At 43.5% G+C, this 24243-nt stretch overlaps 1 protein-coding gene across 16 annotated transcripts in view; it reads right to left on the bottom strand.

Moving 5' to 3' along the window:
- The window catches only part of PPM1B (protein phosphatase, Mg2+/Mn2+ dependent 1B), a 64139-nt gene extending 53409 nt beyond the window's left edge, over window positions 1-10730 (bottom strand). For 7 of the 16 annotated variants that reach the window (XM_082306087.1, XM_082306086.1, XM_082306073.1 and 4 more), the window contains exon 1: window positions 10513-10730. The gene's annotated coding sequence lies outside the window, so the exon portion shown is untranslated. The remainder of the gene's footprint in view (window positions 1-10512) is intronic. The other 9 variants (XM_082306077.1, XM_082306076.1, XM_082306078.1 and 6 more) reach the window with 4 other exon arrangements.
- Window positions 10731-24243: the final 13513 nt, after the last annotated feature.

Below are 24243 nucleotides of genomic sequence, written 5' to 3'. Positions count from 1 at the left end.
CAGAGAGACATATTAAGAAGTTTTCCACATTAGCTTTGTATTCTTTGTGAAACTGACAACATAACCAGGTTTCAAGTCTGGACAAACCTTAAGACACCCTTCAAAAAAAATGAGTTACTTCACTTATGGAATTGCTACCCCAAGTTTTTGTTTATACAAAACACATATGAATCTGGTAATCCTGAACAAAACAAAACAACAATGAAAAAAGATCACTTCAAGTAGTAACTGACTAGTACTTCTCCTACATGGAGCCCCATTTGCCCTCTGTACAGATTCAGAAACATAGAAGACTTCAGATGGAAAATAGCATGGTCATGAAACATATCTGAGAACATACAGTATTTATCAAGGAAAATATTTTCCAAACATAAATTAAAAAAGGGTTTAAAAAATACAATTTCAGAGTACTTTCCCCAGTGCCATTTTTCTAACCATGTTAAATTCTATGCCCTGACATTGGCAACAGCAGTGCACAAGGTCATTTCAAGAACCCTGAACTAAACTGGAATTTTATTTCTTCCCCACTGACTCTGTAAGTCAAGCCCCATTTTGCTTCATGTTAAAAAAAAAAAATAAATCAGAAATTGTTTTGACAGTCTGTAAGCTTATCCCCTTCTCTCCAGAAGTCAGATATTCTAAGTTGACAGCATTCCTTTTTTTTTCTTTAAATTAAAACAATCCTGCAACAATAGTCAAAACCACATAATAAGCTGTTATAGTTACCAACAGCTACTATTTTGAGTTCATTAAGTACTTTAGAGAAGTTCTTCTCTGGCCTAGAATTGCTTGTGTTTGGTGCATTCTAGTTAAGAGTGATTGGATTTAATGTTACAAGCTAGATACTGATCTTCAACAGCTCTTAACCTCCATCAGTCATACTCAAATATAGTAATAAAACATATAGAAGCATAGACATGGTTCGGCATAAGGCAAACCAAAGGACAAACAGAAGTGAAATAAATTCTATTGTTTACTATGATATAAAAGTAGGCTACAAAACACCAATGTCACCACAGTAGAGTCCTAACAATGCTTTTCTTCCACATCACACACAAGCCTAATTATTATTTCAATAAAACATAGGAAAATGTTAAACTACAGCTTTTACCATTTATAAAAAAACAGATGAGCTCTCAAGGCCCGCCTGCAGAGGAGACTGCACAGCTATTTGACTCTAGCAAACACTGGGAAACATTCTCTTTCCAACATAATCATCCACAAAGGTGGTAGGCTTGCCTCTTCCTTGATCCCACAAGTGACTATTAAAAGAGAAAATTACCTTAAGCTGCTTCCAGTTTCTTTACATTGTAAGAGACACACAAAATCTAAAGGAGGGTTGGTTGGAAAACCTCCCACAAAACAAGCAATTGTTATTATTAAAGCATCTTTTAAATGACTGAATGCCTATGAACTTCTAGGTTATCTTTTAAACAGCAATTTGATTGTGGTGCACTTATGGAGGATTTACAGAACAAGTTTCACACACACCCATCCCCCCAGTATTAGCTCTAGCTATTGTTTTCACAAGATTGTTTTCATTTTGCTTATGTATAAAATCCCTACTATTTGAAGTTTTATGCACCACCTTCTACTAGTCAAGAAAAAGTGCTCCTCAGAAACATAATCAGCCACAACCGAGACTTTGGATGATTCCAATAAATTCATCCACCAGCCTAAGCAATCAGTATGGGAAAGAGCAGAAAATAACAAATCTAGATCAAGTATTGGATAGTTTAATGTTATCATTAGTAATACAATAGTATTTTTCACACACTCCATAAAAGAACATTAAAAAAAGACATCATCTCACAGAAAAGGAAAAGTTAAACAAAAAAATCCCTTGCTGCAATATGTCTCCTGGGAAAGTGGTAAAGATGCAGAAAACATGACAAGCTAGCAAATGGATAAACATTACATCTGAGGAGTCAGTTTGATACACCTATAGGTAGTAGTCCCACGATTACTGGATAACACTCACTAAAGATGCCTGTAAATCCCACCTGTAATTAGACATTGTTAATAACCTTCTTAGAGGTGTCACTTCAGTTCTTACTGACAACACCCAAAGTGAGACTTTCACAAGTCTTAACAGGCTGTATTGCGCACTAGGGCTCTATTGAGATAGATGGAGTTTCTTTGCCTTCTAAGATGTAGGACTGATCACTATCTAGGGGAGTCAATGGACTACCTCTGTCGGGTCTGGATTCAAGTTTTACAACAGCTGAAATAAGCACTTCATGTTTGTCTTGAATACGCACACTAAAGAAGAGTAACCTTTTCTTGAAAAATCAGCTATAAACAACTTTTCTCAAATGCCCCACAGAGAATCAAACTTAATGTTAGACAGTGGAAACCAGTGCCTGCAACTAGTACCATATCTAAAGTGAGGGTTTGTGCACAAACTGGAATGCAGAGTACCTTTTGACCAGAATGAGATTTTCCTGTTGGGAACTAGAACAAATAAAACAAGTATATTATTACTATACTAGGGAAACGGAGAGCAGGAGCAGAAAGGACACGGAAAGAAACTGAGTAACATCTGCGCTAGATTCACCTTTCATACCTTTACAGAAGCTCTCTGAAGTCAGTGCTTTGAGCATAGGCTCACTTAAAATAGAAGCAAAAGGAACAATTTCTTTCGCTTTATACACTGAAGAGAGAACTCTCAGAACTCAGCCTGCAGTACCACATAGCTTCAGTACAGTACTTCTCATCTGAAAAGTTTCAAAGCACATTAGAGTTTCAGCAGCTTTTCAAGGTCACAAGGGTGATCACAAACACAAGTCCCTGCCCCCTCCAATTCCTAATCCACCACCCTCAAAATCCAATGTAGCTGTACTCCAGAGGCTTCAAAACATCATTCATTTTCAAAGCCTTCATTCACTTCTCTCCTAGAATCATAGTGCAAACCTACCACATTTGGTACCAGTGTGTATTACAAAAGGCTACAATATACATCAAAGGCAATTTTAGACCTGTCTATATTTATTTGGAAGTGGTTTAATAAGCATATTGGATACACCAAGAATTTTATCTATCCTATGGAGAAGAGATTTTTAGCATCCCTTAAGAAGCTGCTGTTAGGAAGATAATTTCCTACTTCTAGATATGTTGCCTGAAATGTTGGGGGGGAATACTTTTAACTCTTCCAGAAGAAATTTAAAATAGTGGTAAATACAAAAAGACAGTAAACCAAGAGAGAGCATTAGTGGAAAGCAAATAAAACACAACCTTAGGAAGCCAAGCTACAGGGGGTGTGTCATTCCCCCTTCCCCCCCCAAGTTTTATTGAAACTGGCCACAATTCAGAAATTAACACAAGGGTAAATATTTCAGAGATAATCAGGTCCTATGAGTTTTGTGTAGGTAAACAGTCAGATCAAGGAGAGACATCCAAACCAGTGCCCCTCGAGGACAAGTGCAGCAGGAGCTGTTACCAAAAACAACTTCCCATACAGGACAGCAGGACAGAGCGCGCCCCAAATGCATGCAAATACTTTCAGAGCTTACAATACAGTATACCCAGAAAAATCCAACCACAAGACACAAAGCCACAGGAAGTCAGGCTTCATAACCTGTTGCTCACACAGCTAGTTTCATTCTTGATTAACTGAAGTAAAACCATGAAAGAACTACTTTCCAGAATTTATTATAGTTTTAACACCAGTCATTTTCACACACAATTTCAAAACTAGGGACAATAATTTGGGAACAGAGATTCAGTTACCAGTCAAGATAAACAAACAATCCTTACTCAGAGAGCAGCAGGACAATTTCTGCAGTTCTGACAACAGCACTCAGGAGGCAGGCGAAGGCAGAATCCAGTCCTCCGCACAGCTCAACACCCTCTGCAATGCTCCACGGTGCCGTTTAGAGACCCAGTCGGTACATCTATATTAGCACTTCAGTTTGGATCAGGAGTGCACTTTTGAAGTAAATCTGAGTCACCCCACTTACTGTGCTTTGGTTCACATCTCAAAGAAGTTTCTGAACACATGATCTGGACATGTCTCAGATTAACATAAACCAAAACTCTGGAAAAACGCCTAATACCCGGTGATGTTTGGAGTATACTCGGTCCACAGAACCATACTAGTCTAAAATAAAAAAAAACAAAACTTGTCTAAAATAAAGCCCCGTGAAGTACACACACCGTGGACACTAGGTCTGCCTAACTTACTGCTTCACTCTACGATCTTCTTCAATGGCAGCACACTGCTTGCTAATGTAAATATAATCAATGTGGCAGATACTGCCCACTCATTTAAGAAAGCCTCAAGCACCAGCAACTAAACCCACAGACTTAAGCTACCAACATGCACCTCATTAGCCCTAAAAAGGAGGGCTGCGCTGTGAATTTGAATGTTCCTTTTCCTGGAGTAACTATACCAGCAGTGTCTCACCACTCACCCTCTTTTGCTTCCACCCCTTTACAGTTAGGAGTATCAAAAGCTAGTGGGATACACCTAGGAAAGTTCTCTGAATAAAGTTAAAAAAACTCTAAGATCTACACACTTCATGCATCACCCACATTTACTGTTTTATAAAACTTCTTAAATAACACTGAAAACACAACCCAACAACCCATATCAATGGCTCCACTGTAGCTGGTGATAGGAAAGGAAGAGCGGCCTGTGCTTGATAATGCTTTATATTACTTGCACATCAGCTTAACCAACAGAGCTGCCCAGAAAATAGGGAGGTTTGTTTTTGAATAAGCTGACTAACATAATATTGTTTCAGTTTTCCACCTGAATCAAAATATCAGTTCTTTACAAATAGTTCCATCATTTGATATTTGTTCTCTCCAGTCACCAATTTTTCTTTTGCAATACAAAATTTTAAATAAGATCATGAGTTTTGAACAAATACTACCTGGCTTTAGCAGAACAATGAGCCGGTGAGAACAGGCCAAAGCAGTATTGTATGAATAAATTACAATAAAGTGTTACCTCCTCTACTCAATAAATCATCATCTTACTTCATTACCTCCTTGATAAAAACAATTAATTCATATACTAACAATGCAATGTTTGCTCTACATTCAGTAAAGGTCAACTTCCTACACTGAGGTGCAGACACAGAAGTAGGATTATTGAAGACTATATTTTTCTGCTAACACACTAATCCCCTGAAAACTGCAAAGGAAGACAGATGCTTTCCTTTGTAACTTAACTATAAGTCTGTGGTCATTGACTTGTCATTACCATACACACTAAAGAGCCATCTTAAGCTCTCCAGTAGCCTAGTCTGAAACATCCTTAAGTGACATTTTTCTGAGCTGAGTTCCTGTTAACTCTTGTGAAAACAGACTTAAGCACCTAGTTGTACTATTTATTTGGAAGAAAACTCAATAAAAAGGTTATTTCCAATCAAAGATGCAGGGAACCTACACCAAGAGGTAGTAATGTAGTAATATCATAAAAACAACACACTGAAGTAATGTTAATGAGAAACTAATGGTGCATGGGGAAAAAAGAGTTGCGACTTATTTTTCCCAGCAGAACAATACCTGGGCCTGAATAATTTCCTCCGAAATTATAAGAAAGGCTGTTGTCCACTGACATATGGGGTTTTCCCTTCTATTATTTTCTACATTAAAACATCCTTGTCCCTTCTCTCCCAATGTAGGTTTTTTTAAGAGCCAGAAGACTAATTTAACCTACAGTCATTGGCAGCCCTTATGTTTCATCATGCCAACAATGTCTCAAGAAGTTGAGATGAGCTGAACTGCTCAGTTTGAGATGAGCTACACCAGCTCAGTTATTTCTTACCATCTCATGAAAAGCTTTTCAGATCAGTTTTCTTTTGGAGTGACACTCATTAATTCTTCAGAATTTTTATTTGGCTTTAGCACATGATACAGATATAAAGCAGTTTGACCAAAGTTTCCCATGCTAGATATCTGCCCAAGACTGAAAGATGTCAGCCAAATAGCTGTTTGCAAGGTTGCCTGTTAAAGAAAAACAGTTTTGATGATCTTTTTGGAAACTCAGCATCCTTGTTCTTGCATCAGGGACACATCTTTCATTGTCCATGCAAACAATTTCTCTTTTCTGGGCTTTTATAGTCCGATGTTATTTGAATTTGGGTTGCTTTTTTTTTTTTTTTTTTTTTAAATTAAGAACTGCAATGACTTGTCCAGATTTTGAAATTAAATTTCCTGAAGGCTATATGCATACAGATATGCTGAAGACCAGGGCTAAACCAGACCCCTCCTGAAGTTTCATTCAACATTTATCCTGCATTCACACTGCTAACAGACAGTGAGAAGGAAGAGGCCACAGTACACACCCTGTACATCTATAAGCCAAATCTTGAAGATGATCAAGCATAAACAACTGAAGCATAGAACGAAAAAAGTGACAAACAGGGAAGGAGCCAAGATAGCAAAAATTTTTACTTTAACAGTTTTCCAAAGAAATCACCATTGCTCTCCTCCAGTTTACTGAGAAGACCAATATTCAGATGAAATCACTTGGGTTGCTAAAAGGCCCAAGATCTGAAGGATGCTTCTTCATTTTCACAGAGAACTGAAGAGAAATATTAGTGTAGCCCTGAATTCAAAGAGATGAGAAAACTTCTTGGACAAGGTGGCAAGAATTAAAAAAAAAACAAAACAAAAACCACAACAAAACAGAGCATGCTTGATACAATTAAGGTGGTGGGCAGAAAGAATCAATATTAGAGAAAACAAACAACTATGGACACAAAAATATGCATGACCTGTAACAGTGATCACTCTCCACAATCCACACAGAGTCTAGAGCTTGGATTCTTTCACCAAGGCCTTCTCATTCACTTGGAAGAGACTGTGCTTGCAAAAACCAATGGTTAGCCAGCTATCTTCCAATGCTGACCAGAAAAGAACAGCTATTTACCAGTTACTACACTACAGCTGTAGGCCTATGTGGCAGATTTAAGCATTCCTACTGGATTAATGATCCAAGACACTACCAAATGATCAACTTCAATTTTCATAGGGTTAAACCAACAAAAAACACACCAACAAAAAACCCACACACACACCCCTAGGAACATTATGGTAGCATTTAGCTAGGTGTGCTGCAGTTTGTTTGGAGAGTACTGTCCTTCTTGAACAAAGCACTGTTCTACGTACAACCCCATCCCTTGCTGCAGTCTAAATAAACCCTGCTCCAAAGAGTGATATTCATTATTATAATACAAATACTTCACAGACACAGATTTTTACATCCAATATTAAGAGTGGATTTTTACTGCCTTTCCCTTTTTGTAACGTGGAGGCAACACATTCATGTAAGAAGTGCTCACTACTCTCAGTCGCCCCCTCTGAGAGCAGTAGTTCTTGACACTGAGCACCGTAGAAGACTGTTCAATACACAGATTTCACAAGCTTTAATTTCAATTGCGATGGGTTTATATTTCTGCAAGACAGGGTCTCAAGTTTAGTAAGTCAGAAGCACACATTAGTGATCACCGTTGGAAAAGTTTAAGTGAACAACGATAATTCCACATCAAAGACAAGAATGGAACTGGACTATCCAGGATAACTACTATGAGATTACTCTTTTCTTTCTCTAGTTCCCTACCTAACTGACCAGCTCACAGCTACCGCAATAAAAGAAAAATGAGTTCTGTGTACTCTCTATACAGCCCTCTGCATACTACATTAATTCTGTTTCCCTCACCTTGATGTTACATGCCTTAATTAAATCACTATCCTGTATAACAACCTCCTCTAAATGTCTGTGCAGAATGAGAGATGAGGGACTGTGTAAACAAATAATACATACTGTCACAAACCCACAGAACATGGGATACACAAATGCAATTTTTCCTCATTTCCACCTGAGCCAAACAGCTTTCCATTCTAAACAGATCATCTTTTCACAGATCTCTGACCCTCAAGTGTTTATGCACTAACCCTCTTTCAAACACAAGCATATGTCCAGTCCAAAAGACTTCATACCTTCTGGATGTGTGCACCCAGTTAAAGTGTTAAGGTATGGATAATGCACATAATAAATAAATATGTATATATTTATATAATAGACACATTCAAGCCCCTGTGCCCACACATACATGGGGCTTGTCTACACCACATTAAGTGCTTCTAGTTAGCTGCTGACCTGTCAACACCATTATGAGCACTAGTTTCAGCAAAAGTTTACCCTTAAAGTTAATGGACAATTTACCCAGTAAACAAACAGAACAAAATAAACAAAAAAAGTGCCTTTCACAGAAACCCCTTGACTATTCTGTAACCTCCTTTAATTTGATAATATTCATAATAGTCACAAATTGCCTCATCTTCATTCACTTGTTTAGTTTCCACTGGCTGTCACAACTATAAAACACTTCTCTCCATACCGGGAGGAGCAAAGAACCCCCACAGCCTCCCACCTGCTCAGGACACACCTGGGACCACAGACCCAGTTCATCATCCCTCCCCCACACCATTTCCACTTTTCATAGCCTCAGCCAAAAATGCCTGCCTCCTCTCTCCATACACAGACTAGAGTTCCCACTAACTCAGCAATACGAAAACTCCAGTTTCCCTTTTGCACAAATACCATTCCCCTGATAAACACATGTATATGTAGCCTAACATAATCTTCACCCTTTATATGCATAATCCCCAGAAATTCATCCTACCCCCCCTTTTCAAATGTACACTAACCTTTCAAAGACTTCATCATTCATTTCTACTTCTAAATATCCAGCCAAGCCCCCTCACTTTCTTATAATCTATGGTAATCCCTGGAAATTTACCCATGAGAAGAGTGCATTGATGCCCTTATAGACAGAAGTTTACACTGCCTGACACCTGTCCCAAATATAGATACCTTCAGTTCTACAACTCCCCAGGACATGCATAGACTTTTCTTCAAACAGCACTATGGTGACCCCAACACCTGGCATTTGCTACATGTTTTCCAATTTGTATCCCATGGCTCAAACAACAAATATCCAGCCTTTCAATTTCATCACAGCTGAGACACCAATTCACAGCTCTCTCAGGTTCCCGGGACACAGACCACGTTGCTTGCTGCCCTAGCCCATCTCAACACACAAGGAACAGGCCTCGCTGAGCTGGTGACAGCCAGGCATCTCTCTCAACTCCCCCTGCGAGCAGCAGACAAACCAACTTACACGCAGTAAGAACATGCGTGCCTTTCTGTCCACGTACCATCTCATATTACACACGAAGGTCTCGCACATTAAGTCTAACCACGCTGGCCACAAAACAAAACAAGTTCAGAACCTTGTAGCAACCTGTTACCACTGTGCCTGTAAGTTGTACATAGGCTTACCACCCAAAGCCTCCTTCCTCCACAGCACTTAAAAGCCAGCCAGCTTATCACCTTGCTTCTCACAATGCACACAAGACTGCTTACCTATCGCTCCTAAACTCACATGCCCTCGTGCACCACTGTTCCTAAATACATGTGGTTTCACCCACCATCTGCATGCCCGCGGAATAAACATACCCCTCAACCTACCACAGCACACAAAACAGCACACATACGGATCTCTCCAGCTGCCTGCAGTCCATCAAAATGACTCCCTCCCTTCGACTAGCTACAAATTACAGTAAAAATATATCCACGTTTATATCCGCTGGGTTCGCAGAGCCGGCGAGCTCCAAACTACGAGCGGGAGCTGCCTTCAACTTCTCTCCCCTTGCACGCCGCGGGCGCCGAGGCACTGCCCATCTGCCCGTGACTTCACCCCCTCCGCGCCCCACCGGCCCGCCACAAGCACCCAGGGCCTCACGACAGCTTCTCCCTCCAACGCCGGGGCCGTGCCCGCAGCTCGCCACCTCCCACCGCCCCACCCCGTCGGTAAACACCGGGCCCCGCCGGCCCCCGGGCCCGCCACTCCCCCGGCCCCGGCCAATACACGTGCACAGCCCCGGCCCGCCGGCCGCCCCCCAGCCCCGCGCCGCAGGCAGCCACCGGCGCGCCGGCCACCGTCCGCCCCCTCCCCGCCACCCACGCGGGGCCCGGCCCGCCGGCTCCCCTCCCACCCCACAGGCAGCGGCCGGCGTGCGGGGCCCGGTCCGCCGGCCCCCCCGCCGCCGCGCCAGCCCGCCCCAGCGTGGCGCACAGAGGGCGGGCCCACCGGCCTCCATCCCCGGCTACACCGGGGAGCTCGGCTTCCCCGCCGTCCCTCCCCCGTGCGCCTGCCCCGGCAGCCCCGGCTCCCCTGCCGGGAGGCCGTGTCAGCGCGGCCCCCGGCCCTCTTTTCTCCCCCGGCGGGAAGAGGCGGAGGCCGGGTCTGCGCGGCGCCCGCCCGCTCCCCGGGGACGCACACGCAGCAGGCCTTGCCCGCCGCCCCTCCGGCCCCACGGAGCAGGCCGGCGCCGCCTGCCCCGCTCCCCACGGCACGGCGCGCAGGCCCCGCCGCTCGGTAACACGCGCGCCCGGGCCCGGCCCGGCCTCTCGGCCCCTTCCCCCTCTCCGCCCGGCCCGGCGCGGCCGCGACCCGTTCGCCCGTGCCCCACGGCCGGCCCCGGCCCCTCTACCTGTCGGGGGACGAAGCGCCGGCGTCCCCCGGCGTCCGGGCCCCAGGCGGCCCGGCAGGGCAGGGCCCGGCCCGGGTGCGTGTGGGGGGGCCTGGCTGGGCCTCAGGCGCGGGCTGCCCCGCGCTGGCCGCCGCCGGCCGCAGTCGCCGCCCGCTCGCGCACTCCGAGCGCCGCCAGCAGCGCGGACATGTTGGGAGCCCCGTCCCAGAGGCCGCCGCTGGGCCCGCCCTCCCCGCCGCACACGTCAGAGCGCTACGGGGCGGGCGGGCGGGGCACGGCCCACGGCCCCGCCCCTCCGCCCCGCCGCCGGTCCCGGCCGGGCCGCCCCGCGTCCTTCCCTGCCGACTGGCTGCCGCAGCCGTCGCTCATCCCGTCCCGCCCCCTCCCGGCGGCCATTGGCCGACCGCCCTGCCGGCTCTACCCTTCCTCGGCGTCATTGGTCGATCCGTTCGCCGCTCACCCGCCAGCCCCGCCCAAAAGCTTTTTCCTGATTGGGCATTTCCCCTCCGCTTTGGTAACTATTGGCTGCGGCTTTTGTCAGTCAAGGCGCTAGCGCACGGACTCTTGTCTTTCTCCGCACTTTTTTAATCCGGCCTCGTAGCCGGGGCAGAAGTGACGGAAGCGGCTGTCAGCGAGCGGCCTCGCCCCTCCCAGCCTCCCTGCCCCGCCACATCCTTTCCCTCCCGGCGCGGTTTGCCTGCAGGCCATTGGCTCTCAGCGCCGCCAGTCCCGCAGCCTCTCTCGCCCGGCTGCCGCTGTGCGAAATGGGCGTGAATCGGCCCGTGGGTGCCTTCTCCTGATTGGCCGTCGCCCCTGCCAATAAAGCGGGGCCGGCGGGCGCTGGGGAAGGGCCGGCGGGCCCCCGCGGAGCCGCAGAGCGCGTCCCGGCCCGCGCGCCGCTGCGCGCGGCGATTGGTCGCGGGGCGGGTGGGGAGGAGGGAAGGCGCGCGGCCGCCCCCGCGCCCCCCGGGGGGCGGCAAGGGGTACCCGTATGTTCGCGCGATGACATCACCGCCAGCCAATCAGGGAGCGCGGGGCCGGTCTCCTGGTCGCGAAAGGGCGGGGCTTCGCGCCCGCCTGCGGGAGCTGTTGAGCCTCACGCGCCCGCGGCGGCGGGGTGGGGGGGCGAGGCGGGCGGTTGGGCCGCCGCAACCGGCGCCCGGCTCGGTGGGGGGAGCTGCCGTTTTTACCACAGTAAAGAATGAGGCCGGAGGTGCCTCGGCCCACCGCATTCCCGTCCGCCGTGGCCCGCCTCAGGGAACGTTGGGCCCCTCGGGAGAGGCTTCTTGGGGCGGCCCTTTCTGCCGCCGGGCCCGGGTGGGTCCGCGGGCTTGGGGGGAGGGAACCGGTTCCCGCACCGGGGAGGCTGACGACGCGCTGCCTGAAAAGTAACGGCAGTTCGGGGAGGGCGCGAGTGGCAACTGCTCTCAGCCGTCGGCCCCTCCGGCTCCAGCGAGAGCCTTCCCGTGGGAGGCTATAATTAGCCGGCTGCGTGGGCTCGCCTACCCTTTAACTTCTTTCTCACCCCAAAACAGAAATGTTTATCCAGGGAGGAACATGAAAATCTGCCTCATGATCCCTCGCTATTCCCGTCTCTCTCAGTCAACGCGCTGAAGCCAGCTGGGGTTCATCTCTGGAGAGGGACCCAACTCCTGCCTCGCTCTGCAGCCCTGTGCGGCCGCTCTGCTGGGTGCCGTTAGACACTAGCGTCTTTCCTCCTAAGCTAAACGGCACAGAAGTGATGTCCTTGCCTTACACTCCTGAGTGCCTGAAGTTTAACATACCGTCCGTACGAACGGCGTACAAATTCCCACACGATAGTCTACTGCTGCCCTTGTCCCCTTACGCTGAGGTGTTTCTTCCCCGCACACCGTATACATTAGTGTTAATGAACGCTTGTATGCAGGACTTAAGATCATTGGTCAAAACACAGTTTATGTAGCATTTGTATTTATCCATCTGTCTCTTCTGGAGTGTCTGCAAAGGAGCCGGCCCTGAAAAAGATGGGAGATTTCCCTTCTGGAGTTGGCATTCTCTCCCAGTCTTCCGCATAGGCACACTATGGGACTATTTTTCCAAGCTCTCCAGAGTTATGCCCACAGTACAGAAATTACTATGCAGCTTTTAGCTTTAAGGTCATCAGCACCACCACTCTCACTAGAAAATCCTTGCACAGAGCTCTGGGGGCACTTTGAGCTCCGGTAACGATGCAACTGCAGCTCTAAGAGCTGAAGCTTTGCTTTCTGTGGGTTCGAGTGCATCTGCTCCGCAACGAGAAGATGGGAAAGGTCACTCCAGTGTGATGGTGCTGCTTCCCACGGCTCTCTACCGGTTGATAGAGCTGATTGAGAATGAAACCTAGATTGCCTCAGCACCGGCACTCGTGAGTGAGTTCAGAAACGGCCAGAACACCAAGACGGCTGTTCTCTGCCATAGAAAACTTGCTCACAGAGAAGCTAATTTGAGTGCCCAGACCCAGCTGCCAATCAACCTAGTTAACTTCGCAGCGTCCACATGATCTGGGACTCAAGATACTTTTATATATCTAGCTAGGGATTATTTTTTTTTTTTGCCTTTCCTCAGGCTTATATCTAGTAGTAATTTAAACACAATTCATGTATTATTAAAGCGATGACAAATCTAGCTAAACATTGCTGTATCTTCAGGTTGGTGAATGTAAAATTCAGTCAGCCTGGATAATTCTTGGACTTTGAAACAGTTTTTATTTCAAGTGATTCACTAGGAATTTTTTGAGAGCCTGTCACTCTCTAAGGTAATGGTAAATCTTGTACAGATTTCAGCAGGTACAGAACTGGGCTGTAATTTTATCACGTCTCTGTTTATACCCTCTGCTTTGGTATCTCTCTGGCAGGTAGCCAAGAAGCATAGGTAGCATTAGATAATTTTGCTCAGTATGACCAAGGTATACTCAGCTCCTACTGACTCTTCCATCTAATTTACTGTAGCAGCCATTCTTCCCACAGTGACTACTGAAACAAAACCATACAGAAATACTGAAGGAAACCACGAGTCAGTCTTTCAGTTGTCATTCAAACCTTCTGACCCTGCCTTTCGCCTTGCTTCTAGGTTCGACACTTTTGTTCTTATCCCCTTCATTTCACCTTCGGCTCTAACTGCATATATCATTTTATAACAAATTTAGAAAAAATAAAATACTTCCCTATCATATTGCCTCACTACCAGTACAACCTTTACAGAATTTACTTCCCAAAATAATAAATATTGCCCTACGCTATCTCTAATGTAATAAATCATATCCGCTATTGCTTCTCAAGCATGACCTGCTTAAATGTTAGAGATCAACTAAAAATCCACACCCTGCACACGAGTCCTTAACCCAGCGTAAACAGCACATTCCTAATCACTAGAAAATGTGCGTATCTGGCTGGTTTATGCGGGCCAAAACTAAACACTGGCATTGCTCAAGAGGTGTGTGTGGCAAGAGGCAAGGAGCACAGTGACAGGCAGCAGGGGCAGCGGGTGAAGTAATAAGTAGGTGAAATAATGGTTGTATGTGGCAATGTGGAGTTAATGGCTAATCTAGAGATTTTTGTGCCTTTTCGTGGCTGGCCCCCGTTAAGCTTCATGTGAGATTACTAGCATGTGCATGCCTGAAAGCGTGTGCATTTTTTTTAATATACGCAATGTCCATCTGATTCCTAGTGGTGATCAAAATAACTATGAACTATAGAAATGTTAACCAATAAATGGGAAATAGATTGTACAGGACAAAGGTAATTTGCAAATTATTTTGATACTGCACTTAAGAGGAATGAAAGTGAGTTCTTGCCATACAGAGTTTTTAAGATGATACCCGTTTTTTATGTTCTATTGTTATTGGCGAACAGATTTGTCCTTTTAGGAGTACCTGTTGATGAATCTTAAGAATTAAATGTTTCATGTTCAAATGAATGAGCTGTAAAACAGGTCTTGGCAAAATAGCTGTAACTGTGGGAAGGTGCTCTATCTGACAGTGGTTTTACATTGTTATCTCAACTTTTACCTCTGTTTTTGAGCTTTAAAACAGCCTGTCATCTGAAGCATGTATCCATCTCATGTTTTAACTAGCCTTCACGCTGCTTTGACCACAAGTGGCAACTGCTCTAGTTTCACAAGAAAGCATTCTCAGACACTGACAATATTCATGGTACATGAATATTTTTTATCTGCAAAGCAAACAAGCTCTTTCATTTTCAGCTGAGTAACTTCCCATGGAAATTAATTTACTAAACAACAGTAGTTAAGTTCTTCACCACTTCCCTGTGTACCCCTTCTAGATTACACCATCTGTGAAGAAAGGAAGGAAATCACCACAGATAATAAGGTCCTCTTCATATTAAGAAATGAGTAGAGAAAATTTGGAAAGATTCATGTAATATTTTGCCTTGGTTTTGCTCAACAAGAGGAAGATTAAATGCTAATACAGCAATGCGGAATAGGAAGAATGTGGGATGGGTAGCAAAGAAAAAGGCACAGATACAGACAAAGGCAAAAACCAAGTGATGGTAGTGTGTTAAAACAAAATAACTGAAAAGTGGATATACCATTTCCAGAATTTTGGGAAAAAAATGGAGGAACTTCATAAAACACTTCAGGACATCCCCCTTGTGAAAAATAAAAAGAAAACTCATGGAGTTCCTAACTGGAACACATGGATTAGAGGGGATTTGCAGTTGAGGAAACACAGAAGTGAAAATAAAGATGGGTAGTAACATTCTGAGTTAAGGAAGCAATGTTCTGCAAATAAAACACAGGGAATAAAACAGCTGATATTTTAGTTTCAATTTATTTTTTGGAAAAGATGGTGTATTGAGAGGAGAGGGCTGTGAGATCGTTACAGACCCCTGGGTGGAAGTTTTGGAGGTAGCTAGAAAACTCCATATTATTAAAGAGGTGGTACCGACTGGATGCAAAGAACCAGTCAGTGAGATTTCAAATTCGCAGTTAATAGTTTGGGGAATACATGCTACTCATTGTTGGGGCCAGACATTCTGGACTCTGGTAGTCAATGAATTCCTTCTCCAAACTGTCACTGACCCTGTAAGAAGTAAAGCTTTTGGACGGTTCAAGAATACGCCCTCAAAGGCCTGACTGTAGGTAATAACCCTGGAGTAGGCGATCGCAAGTTGTGTGAGGAGAGATCGGGGTGAAAGAAAGTAGAACATTCTCAATTTCAGAAAGGAAAACTGTGATAAATGAAGGTACCTGACCATAAAATCAGCTTGTATAATGAAATGAGCGATTTGAATGCGGAAGAAGCCTTAGGTGTCTTAAAACCAAAATTGCTGATTCCATTGGGATTCTTTATCTCCCACAAGGCAAAAAGTTTTACAGGTAGAGGCTTCAAGGCATAACTGGAAGAGAAGTGGCATCAAGAGAGAAGTAAAAATTATAAGCAGAGAGCATATAATAAAGCAGAAAAAAAAGTCTGGTTCAGGAAAGATCTCAAACATCAATAAATGTGAGAGTGAAGGCAGAATGTATCTGGAAAATCAGGTTAATTTAGACCTTGCGTATGATGTCTGGAAAACCAGCAAGTGGTCTAGCTGTAACATAATATTGTAAGAAAGAAGTGATGTCGCTTTCTAGTGAAGAAGTGGAGATCAGAGAGAGTCTACATCTGATTCTAAAACTAAATGCGTATTTCGTCTCAATTTTCAGTAAAGATGGTGATGCTGAACGCAGGGTTAGAGGGCAGGATAGCTAATAGCTAAGAGGGAAAGGAAATTGCTAGTATCACATACAAGATGAAAATAACACAGTCTACAGCCTCTGGGCAGAAAGAACAGATAGATAATGCCCGTACCACAAGTCATAAAACAGCATCAGATGAAATCGCTTGTCTCATAGTAAGGTTTTTAAAGTAAGTATAGCAGAAAACGATAAAGAGTAATGTTTGTTTACAAAAGGTGGACCTTACCAGATTAACCTAATAACTTTCTTTGATAATATCATTCAACTTCTAGATGAAGGAGGAGGTGATAGGAATTAGCAGAGCAGTATCAGAGAGTAATGGAGGCGATGGACTATCCATAGAGGGTAAAGCAAAATCCAATGGTCAGAGGTGAACTATCTGAATAAAGGTTGTTCTCCCCCCCCCCCCCCCCTTCAGTTTGGGGCTTAAAACCTATTAGATATTATCCTTAATGACACGGACACAAGAAGGTGGTGGTGGGAAATAAATTTGTAAATGATACAGTGCTCGGAGGAACCAACACTAAGGAGAACTAGGAAACCATACACAATTAAACTGATGGAGAAATAGAACTGCAGCTATCTTCAAGAATATAAAAGCAAGACCTTTGGGGACTCATCAGAAATTTCCTCTAGCAGCTGGGAGCTCATCACTTCAAAAGGATGACGAAGACAGACAGAATATTCTAGTTTATAACAGCAGGATATGAAATGCTGTTCAGTTTCAGCGTTAGAATGACAAATGCAACCTTAAGCATGGCTGGGCAACAGGTTAAGTGCCTTCACACAGGCACTTAATTGGCAGTGTGGAAGTACTTATTCAGAGCTCCACACAGGCAGCCGTGAGGTGGCTTTCAGATGTAACAAACTGAAGGGGCTGATGTGCCATGATTATTTCTGTTGCCTTCATTTGAGCTTTGTTCATGTTGTTAAATTGGGTAGGGACAGACAGCCACAAGCTGTCAAGCCAGTTTGTAATTAAGCCATGACTTAGCATGGCTTAATAAGTTACTACTCCACAGACAAGCTGTAATAACTGCCTGCGTGCATGCTCCCAGCTCGTCCAGCTGCTGAAGTAAAATGTGTTAGTTTAAGCTACTATACGCTGCTATAGCATCCGAGCTGGTAAGCAATAATTGGTAATCGAATCACTTGTAGGCATACCTTCACGCTTTTCCTCCGTGCTACTGGGAAGCTCAGAACTCAATGCAGTATTGTAGGGAGCATGGGAGATAGACTAGAAGTGTTAGTTTTGTTAACTTCTTGCCGAGATGTCTAAAATCTTGGTAAATGTTCTACTTTGATGTTGGAATACAAATTTTTGCTTAGACTGCTCTCACCCATCATCCCTGATGCGTCTTCATCATTATTACTGCCCTGGTTTGTTTTCACTGACTATCTGGACTTTAGATCACTTTTTCTACCCTTTGACTGAAGTATTTTAAGAGAGCTTAAAATGCTTTAAGAGAGCTTAAAATGCTTTAAGAGAGTTCAAAAGCTTAAGCATAATCAACTGTAAAGTACTTACGCTCTTATCTTTTAAGCTTAAGCTATTGAAGAAGTCAATCAGGTTTGGCAAGCAAGGTTGGTTTTAGGCTCCATAAAATAGATGACTTCTGGTAAAAATATCCGCTCAATTTTCAAACATGTTTCAAATGCTGTATAGATACAATGATACATAGTGCAGACCATTGTAATGAAAATTCAAAAATAAGCATGAGATTAAAAAAAAATTTAAATCTGAAGACATTATCATTGAAATATGCAGCTTTTAACCAAGATATATTACTGTCGATGCAATTCCATTGCTGCCTTTTCCTGCCCACTTACACTTCTGCCGCAAGCATGTCTCTAATAGTAGTCTCACAACGACAAGTTCACAGCTTCCTACTTAATCTTTGTGATAGTTTCCTTATTCATATGGAATCACCATCACTGTTAATTCACTATTTTACCCTTCCTTACTGTAACTATAAGTAGTAATTGCCTGGGAGAGTGGCAAAGGTTGCTTCATAGAAATCAGTGACACTTTAAAAATACTTTCCCACATTTCCATTCACTGTCATCTCTCTTTCTCCCCACTGCTGAGGGAGAAAAACAGCATGAGAGCCCCAGTGAGAGAGATGGCTTGTAACACGCTGTTCGCATCTCCCCATGGGTAAGAGAACTAGAACGGGGCAACGCATCAGGCAGAAGCAATCTGATCTCTCCGAGTGGTTTGTATTATTCGAGGACATTTCTGGTGAGGGCATTCTGTTAAGATCAGCCGAGCTGTTAAACTGGAATGGATGTGACTCATCATCCTTCTGAGGGGAAAAACACCAGCAACCAAACTGTGCACAGCGTGAAGCGTTGCCCTAACACACACTTGAAACATAAACGATGAGCAAAGTGGGTCTTGAGAAGGCTTTTTACATTTTATTTATTTTTTTTTTTTTAAGACTGAGGGGGGAAAATGTCTTCTTCTGACAGAAACCTCATGTGTATCCAGCAGGTCACTGAACTGCAGCAGAGGCTGTTGAGTAATTTATAGATGGATGCACTGATGAATACCAGTTTAAGTAGAAAGGAAAGGTGGCAAGAAATCAAACAAGCCAAGTAAAGTAAGCCCACAGCAAGGGAAGGGCCTCTGTTTCTCTGAAATCTTGTAACGTCTAAGCAGTGCTCTCTGGTATCCATCCCCAGTGGTGCACAACCCCAGAAGAAGTGGCCCAGCAGGCCAGAGCTGCAGACGTGCCTGGTTGTGAACTTGCTAATGGAAACACTTAGTGGTGACTCAGTTGAAGAGAGTCACCAATAGCAAACCCATCCAGTAAGATCAACAGGCTGTGCACCAGCTTGCTGGGAGGCAAAGCTAATAAGCATGATTCGCAAGAGGGATAACACTGACCCCAAATGGAGCCCCTCCCTAAGTTGTTACCCCCCCCCCCAAAAAAAAAAAAAATTCTTAGTTAAGAATTCTTAGTTAATTCTTCCTTTTCTGCATTTCGCTAGGGCGGTTTGATAGGTGCTATCCCTGACCAAAGTGGCCTGTGTCAGACACTTTTTGTCACACTGCAGCCATTTCAGTTTTGAGCTCTGAGCCTTCTGCATGCTAAGTCCAGGTACATCCCCTGCATTGTCTTGCAGTATCCACAGTTCAAAAACTAACATTTTAAATGTTAAAACATGTAAGCGTGTAATGAATCTTCACAAAGAAAAGCAAAGCAGAATGTAGGCCAGGTCCCATGTTGTTATTTATTAAGGTTTTTTTTTCCATTAACAGTTTTTTTTCCAATTATATACTAACAGACAGAACGACTGTTTTAAGGTAAATATGCTGTATTTATTTTTGAAAGTATTGCTAACTCCTCCTTTGTCTAGTTATTAAATCCTTCCTAAAAGAGAAAATGTCTGTATTTCTTACTAGCATATCCACATGGAGTTTATTCATGACGAGGATATTAATTTATATAAGCTATTCTTCTGGCTTCTAGAAATTATATTAGTGTCTGGACAGGAAAAAAAAAAAAGACAAACACTCAGATACATTCTCACCATAGTGACCTACGAGAGAACTGTCACAACAGAAGCTGCTGTTGCCACTACAATTTCCAGAGCTCCTGCTGTTCGTGTTGTTGCTGAAGAGAAAATCCACTGCCCTTCACTGCACTTAAAGCTCAGTAAGATCAGATTGCAGCTTAAAGATAGTGTTCACACTTTACTGTACATCAGTATCAAAGGGAAAATGAGATGATCAAAATATGCCAACTATAATAATCGTGTCAACATTAAGTATGCTGTGTACTTCCTTGGAGGTACCGAGCGCTCTGACTCCCTCCTGTTTCAGCAAAGGCAAACTGGCATCATGATCGCAGCCTTTGGGTTCAGCTCTGCTCAAGCCAGAGTGCCACTGATCTTGGCAAGAAGGCAAGCCAGGTCAGAAGTAGAGGATTGATCCCTCTCAAAGGAAATATAAAATCTAGTGGTATTTTTGAAGCACAAAAATAAATTACTAGTTGCAGTTATCAAAGAGAAAATATAAAATAAGAATAGGCATGCTGTCTCTTCGCATGATGAATGTTATGAACTCTGTTCCCACACTCCGCCAAAGGACTGCCAATTAAATAAGCGTGTTGCAAAGGTACCTTTCCCAACAGGACAACTAAGTTGGTGAAATGTGTAAAGCATACCTTTTTAACAGGCTACCTGTCACCCAACTAATTAATTGTATTTCAAATGATTCAAAAAGATTTTCTAATTTCAAAGATAATCTAAAGCTAGTGACAAGAGGATATCGGATTTTAAACGTGAATGTTCAACTCCAGAGAAATGAGCAGTTTAATGAATTTCACACTCTGCAGTACAAAAATGAAACAAAACAAAGTCTTGGTGATGGGACTTGACATTTTAAAAGCAGTATTTCTGAAAGTGAAAGGGCCCCCAGAAGACCTCTGATTAGCCTGCTCACTATCAAGAAACTCTGGAATAAATAACTCTGAGAGGAACTGCTGGAATATCTCTATGGAATATCTATGGAATATATCTATGGAATATCCCTTAACTATGTCTAAGGGAATTAGAGTTGGAAGTTACTATGATAGTTGTAAAGCCTCTGATATGATAAAGTGAGAAAGTAAGAGGAATGAAAATTATTTGAGAAAATGCTCCAAACCCTAAACTGATCATCATTATTAGTAACATCTCATGTGTGAACCCTATGAATAAAGTAATAATTTTTTCACTAGCTGCGAGGTTAGGGTCTGATGCACAGTTGATAGTTTTATTATATATAATTCATAAAATCTTAAAAAACCATGAAATAAAGGTTCATTATAGAAGTTATGCTGTCTGGGAAATGGACACCCAAATCAAATTATAATTCAACTGGCTTTCTAAGCAGGAAGGTAAATCTAAGTTTGGAAATCAGTGTGTCAAAAGATCACTGCGTATCAGAGATGATTCAGTTTGAGACAAGCGGAAACAGATTTCATTTCAATTGATCTAAATAGCTCAGGTTGATCAAAACTAGCGTACAACGTATTAGAATTTTCTCTAAATTGGAGGAAGCAAGGGAAGGGCGATGGTCCAAAGAAGTGTTCTGAGGTTTACCCTCCCTTGCAGTGAGGGAAGTCCCTCATACTTTGGGCAGAGGCAGGCAAAAACCCAACCAAGTACATCCTGAAGTGCCGTTGTACTGGCTCCTTGGCTCCCGGAGGCAGCCAGAACAAGGTACATATTGAAATTGGATTTTCTTGTTTCTATGCTTTTTGTTTGTCTGTTTAAGTTTGTTTCCATTTTGTAATCAGAAACGTAACCCTTGCTTTGCTAGTATAGTCTTTTTTCCTCATTTAGCTTTGCCTGGTAATAACAGCAGTTTCAAGTAACTATGGCAAGCACAAGGCACATCATTTCCGAAGAAGCATCAAGTCCAAATAAATGAGTTGGCATACATACCTTTAGGATACCCACAACCTGGGAAAAATTTGAGAAACCAAGGCATTTCTTAACAAATAGCAAGAGTCAGTGCTACACTATGGGGAGAAGTCTTTCCAGTGGGGCATTCATTGAACACTTGAGATTGCACAATTGCAGGCGTCCAACTAAGATTAAATCTTTTGGAGATTACACAGTGCTCTGGCACTACGGAGAATGCAGTGTATCACAGAGAAGGAGGAGCGAGGCAGAAGAATAGGTGGAACTCCAAGACAGTCAAGCAAGAATGCCACAGGGAACCGCAGAGTGTACGACTGCCAGATAAGCCAAGTGAGTATCTTGCATCTAGAAAGAGATTCAAGAAATGTAAATATTATATTCCATTGCAAAAGGGTACAAGAACAGCAAAATTATGAAAGCTGGAAAAGAAAGAATGACAACAGACACTGGAGAGCACTACTGCGTAAAGCTCTTCAATGGTAACGAGCTCAGCTTTTTCATAAAGTGTTTGGGGAAAAAAAAAGTTGAGAGGCTCCACAAGTGAAATGTAGTAAGTGCAAAGGCAAGAACATAGTGGACACTGCCAAACACACTGCTGGCACTGCCATATCACAGTAGGATACTTAAAACTGGATGCCAGCATTGTATAAGCTATAGGGATACAGAAAACCTCAGTGCCAGTTTATTCAGATAGAGAGCGACCTTTGGATACAGGCTTTGCAATGGTGTATGTTTATCTAAGATAGGCCAGTGTTAGCTGAAGCACCATAAACTGCTTATTTGCATTGCTAGATGGGGCTTGGGAATTTTGACTGCTTGAAAAAAACGTTACTTTTTTCTAATTAGTAGCACATCGCTATTACATTATCATTATATTTTTTGCAAATCAGGAGTAAAAGAAAGGAAGATACAGTATTTGCAGAGACATCAAAAAGAGCAGGGGCATTCAGTCTCCAGTGGCTATGACTTCCAGGTTTATTTATTCAGTCTGTGACCCTCTGGAATAGGCTGTGGGCAAGATGACTAGCTCTGGTAGTGGCAGTAGCCTACTTCTTACCACCATTCCTTCCAGAGGCCCTTTCCCTGCCCAGCAATAAAACACGGGAAGGACCAGAGACCCTTGAGAAAGAAGGCTTTTAGAAAGAAGCTACTGTCAGAACGATTAATCCATGATCACTCTTTTCTCCTCACAGGTCTGTGACGCCACTTGGAGAGGAGACCAACAGTGAGCTGTCTGAATTATTTGATGATACTAATCTACTCTAAGCTGCTATATTTCTTGGGCACTTTTCTCTTCAGCGTGGGAAACTTGCTGCAAGCAACCTGTTGTATATATTCAGTAATTATGGCACTTTCAGGAAATTGCAGCAAAGGATGGACTGCAGTATATGGCCCTCTCCTGTCACTAGAGAAAGGTGTAGCATCTCAAAAGTGGGCATCTACTACAGAGCATCCGACACGAGTTCAGCAGAGCAGTGTCTTTTGTGCATGCCTGTTTGACAGAAATCATGGATGATCTCAGATAAAAAGTAGACCGTTACTGGCAGTGCAACAGCAAGAGAAGGAAAGTTAATAGGCAGAACATACAGGGACTGAGATAGAAACACGTATTTCAACTTCTATTCAAACCTTGTCATACAGCTGTGTGGTTCTCCTTGTATCACGACCCATTACATACAGAATCTTAATGACCACTGAGGGCTGAAGGAACAAAAAGAAGAAGTTATACTTTATTTTCAAGCACATTTAACTCAAACCACAAAACCAACAACTTCTGAATTCTAGTGACAGAACTACAAGAAAACCCTGTGTGAACAAGGATGCGGGCAGGAAGGTGTGACTAAAGACTTAAAGTCTGGGATTTTTGTTTTCCAAAAGCAAAACAAAGGACTGTATATCCAAAGGACAAGGAAGTCAGTGAAGCAGAAGCCACAGGGGATGAAGTGTCCGCTCATCCAGTACCTTCAGATTTAGAGGACAGGGCAATTTAGTGAATCCCAGAGATGAGAAGACAGAATCATAGATGAACTCATGCAGATTAGGAATCATGCCTGACTGGCTGCAGGAGCAAGAGAAGTAAAACACACAGCCCCAAAACACTGTCAAAGCTGACATGCTTTTGAGAAATGACATAAATTCCCGGAGAAAGAGGGAAGGGCACGTGGCTTGGGGGCATCAACTGTCCTTTCAGAACATTGGAAGGGTGGAGACAAGTCTAGAGACCTCAATCAATTTACTGAAGCATTTGGTTGTGTTTCTTTTGAGGGAAGATACATGCATCTCATTTTCTGTTGCTTGAACATTCATTAGTCATTTGTCAGAAGAGTTTAAAAAGCAGATCATGCAGGAGTAGTCCAAGCAAAATATTTTTTTCTCTCCCTTAGTCTTTGTGAGGAGGGGAAAGAATCCCGGGGCGAGGATGAGACTATCATAAATCTTGATTTAACAAATATACGAGTCTGTATCAAAGAATATGAGACTGAAGAGAAGCATTTATTTAGTTCCAAGAGAGAATCTCACTAGCATTCATCTCTTCAATCACTGCAGCTTGTACTATAACAACAAGAATTACTTTTCAGGCTGCTACATCACATCAGATTT

The sequence above is a fragment of the Platalea leucorodia genome (assembly GCF_965183815.1).
Source record: "Platalea leucorodia genome assembly, chromosome: 3".
In the NCBI taxonomy this organism is placed as follows: Eukaryota; Metazoa; Chordata; class Aves; order Pelecaniformes; family Threskiornithidae; genus Platalea; species Platalea leucorodia.
Note: the sequence above shows the minus strand (reverse complement) of the source record. Positions and strands in the feature narration are given on the sequence as shown.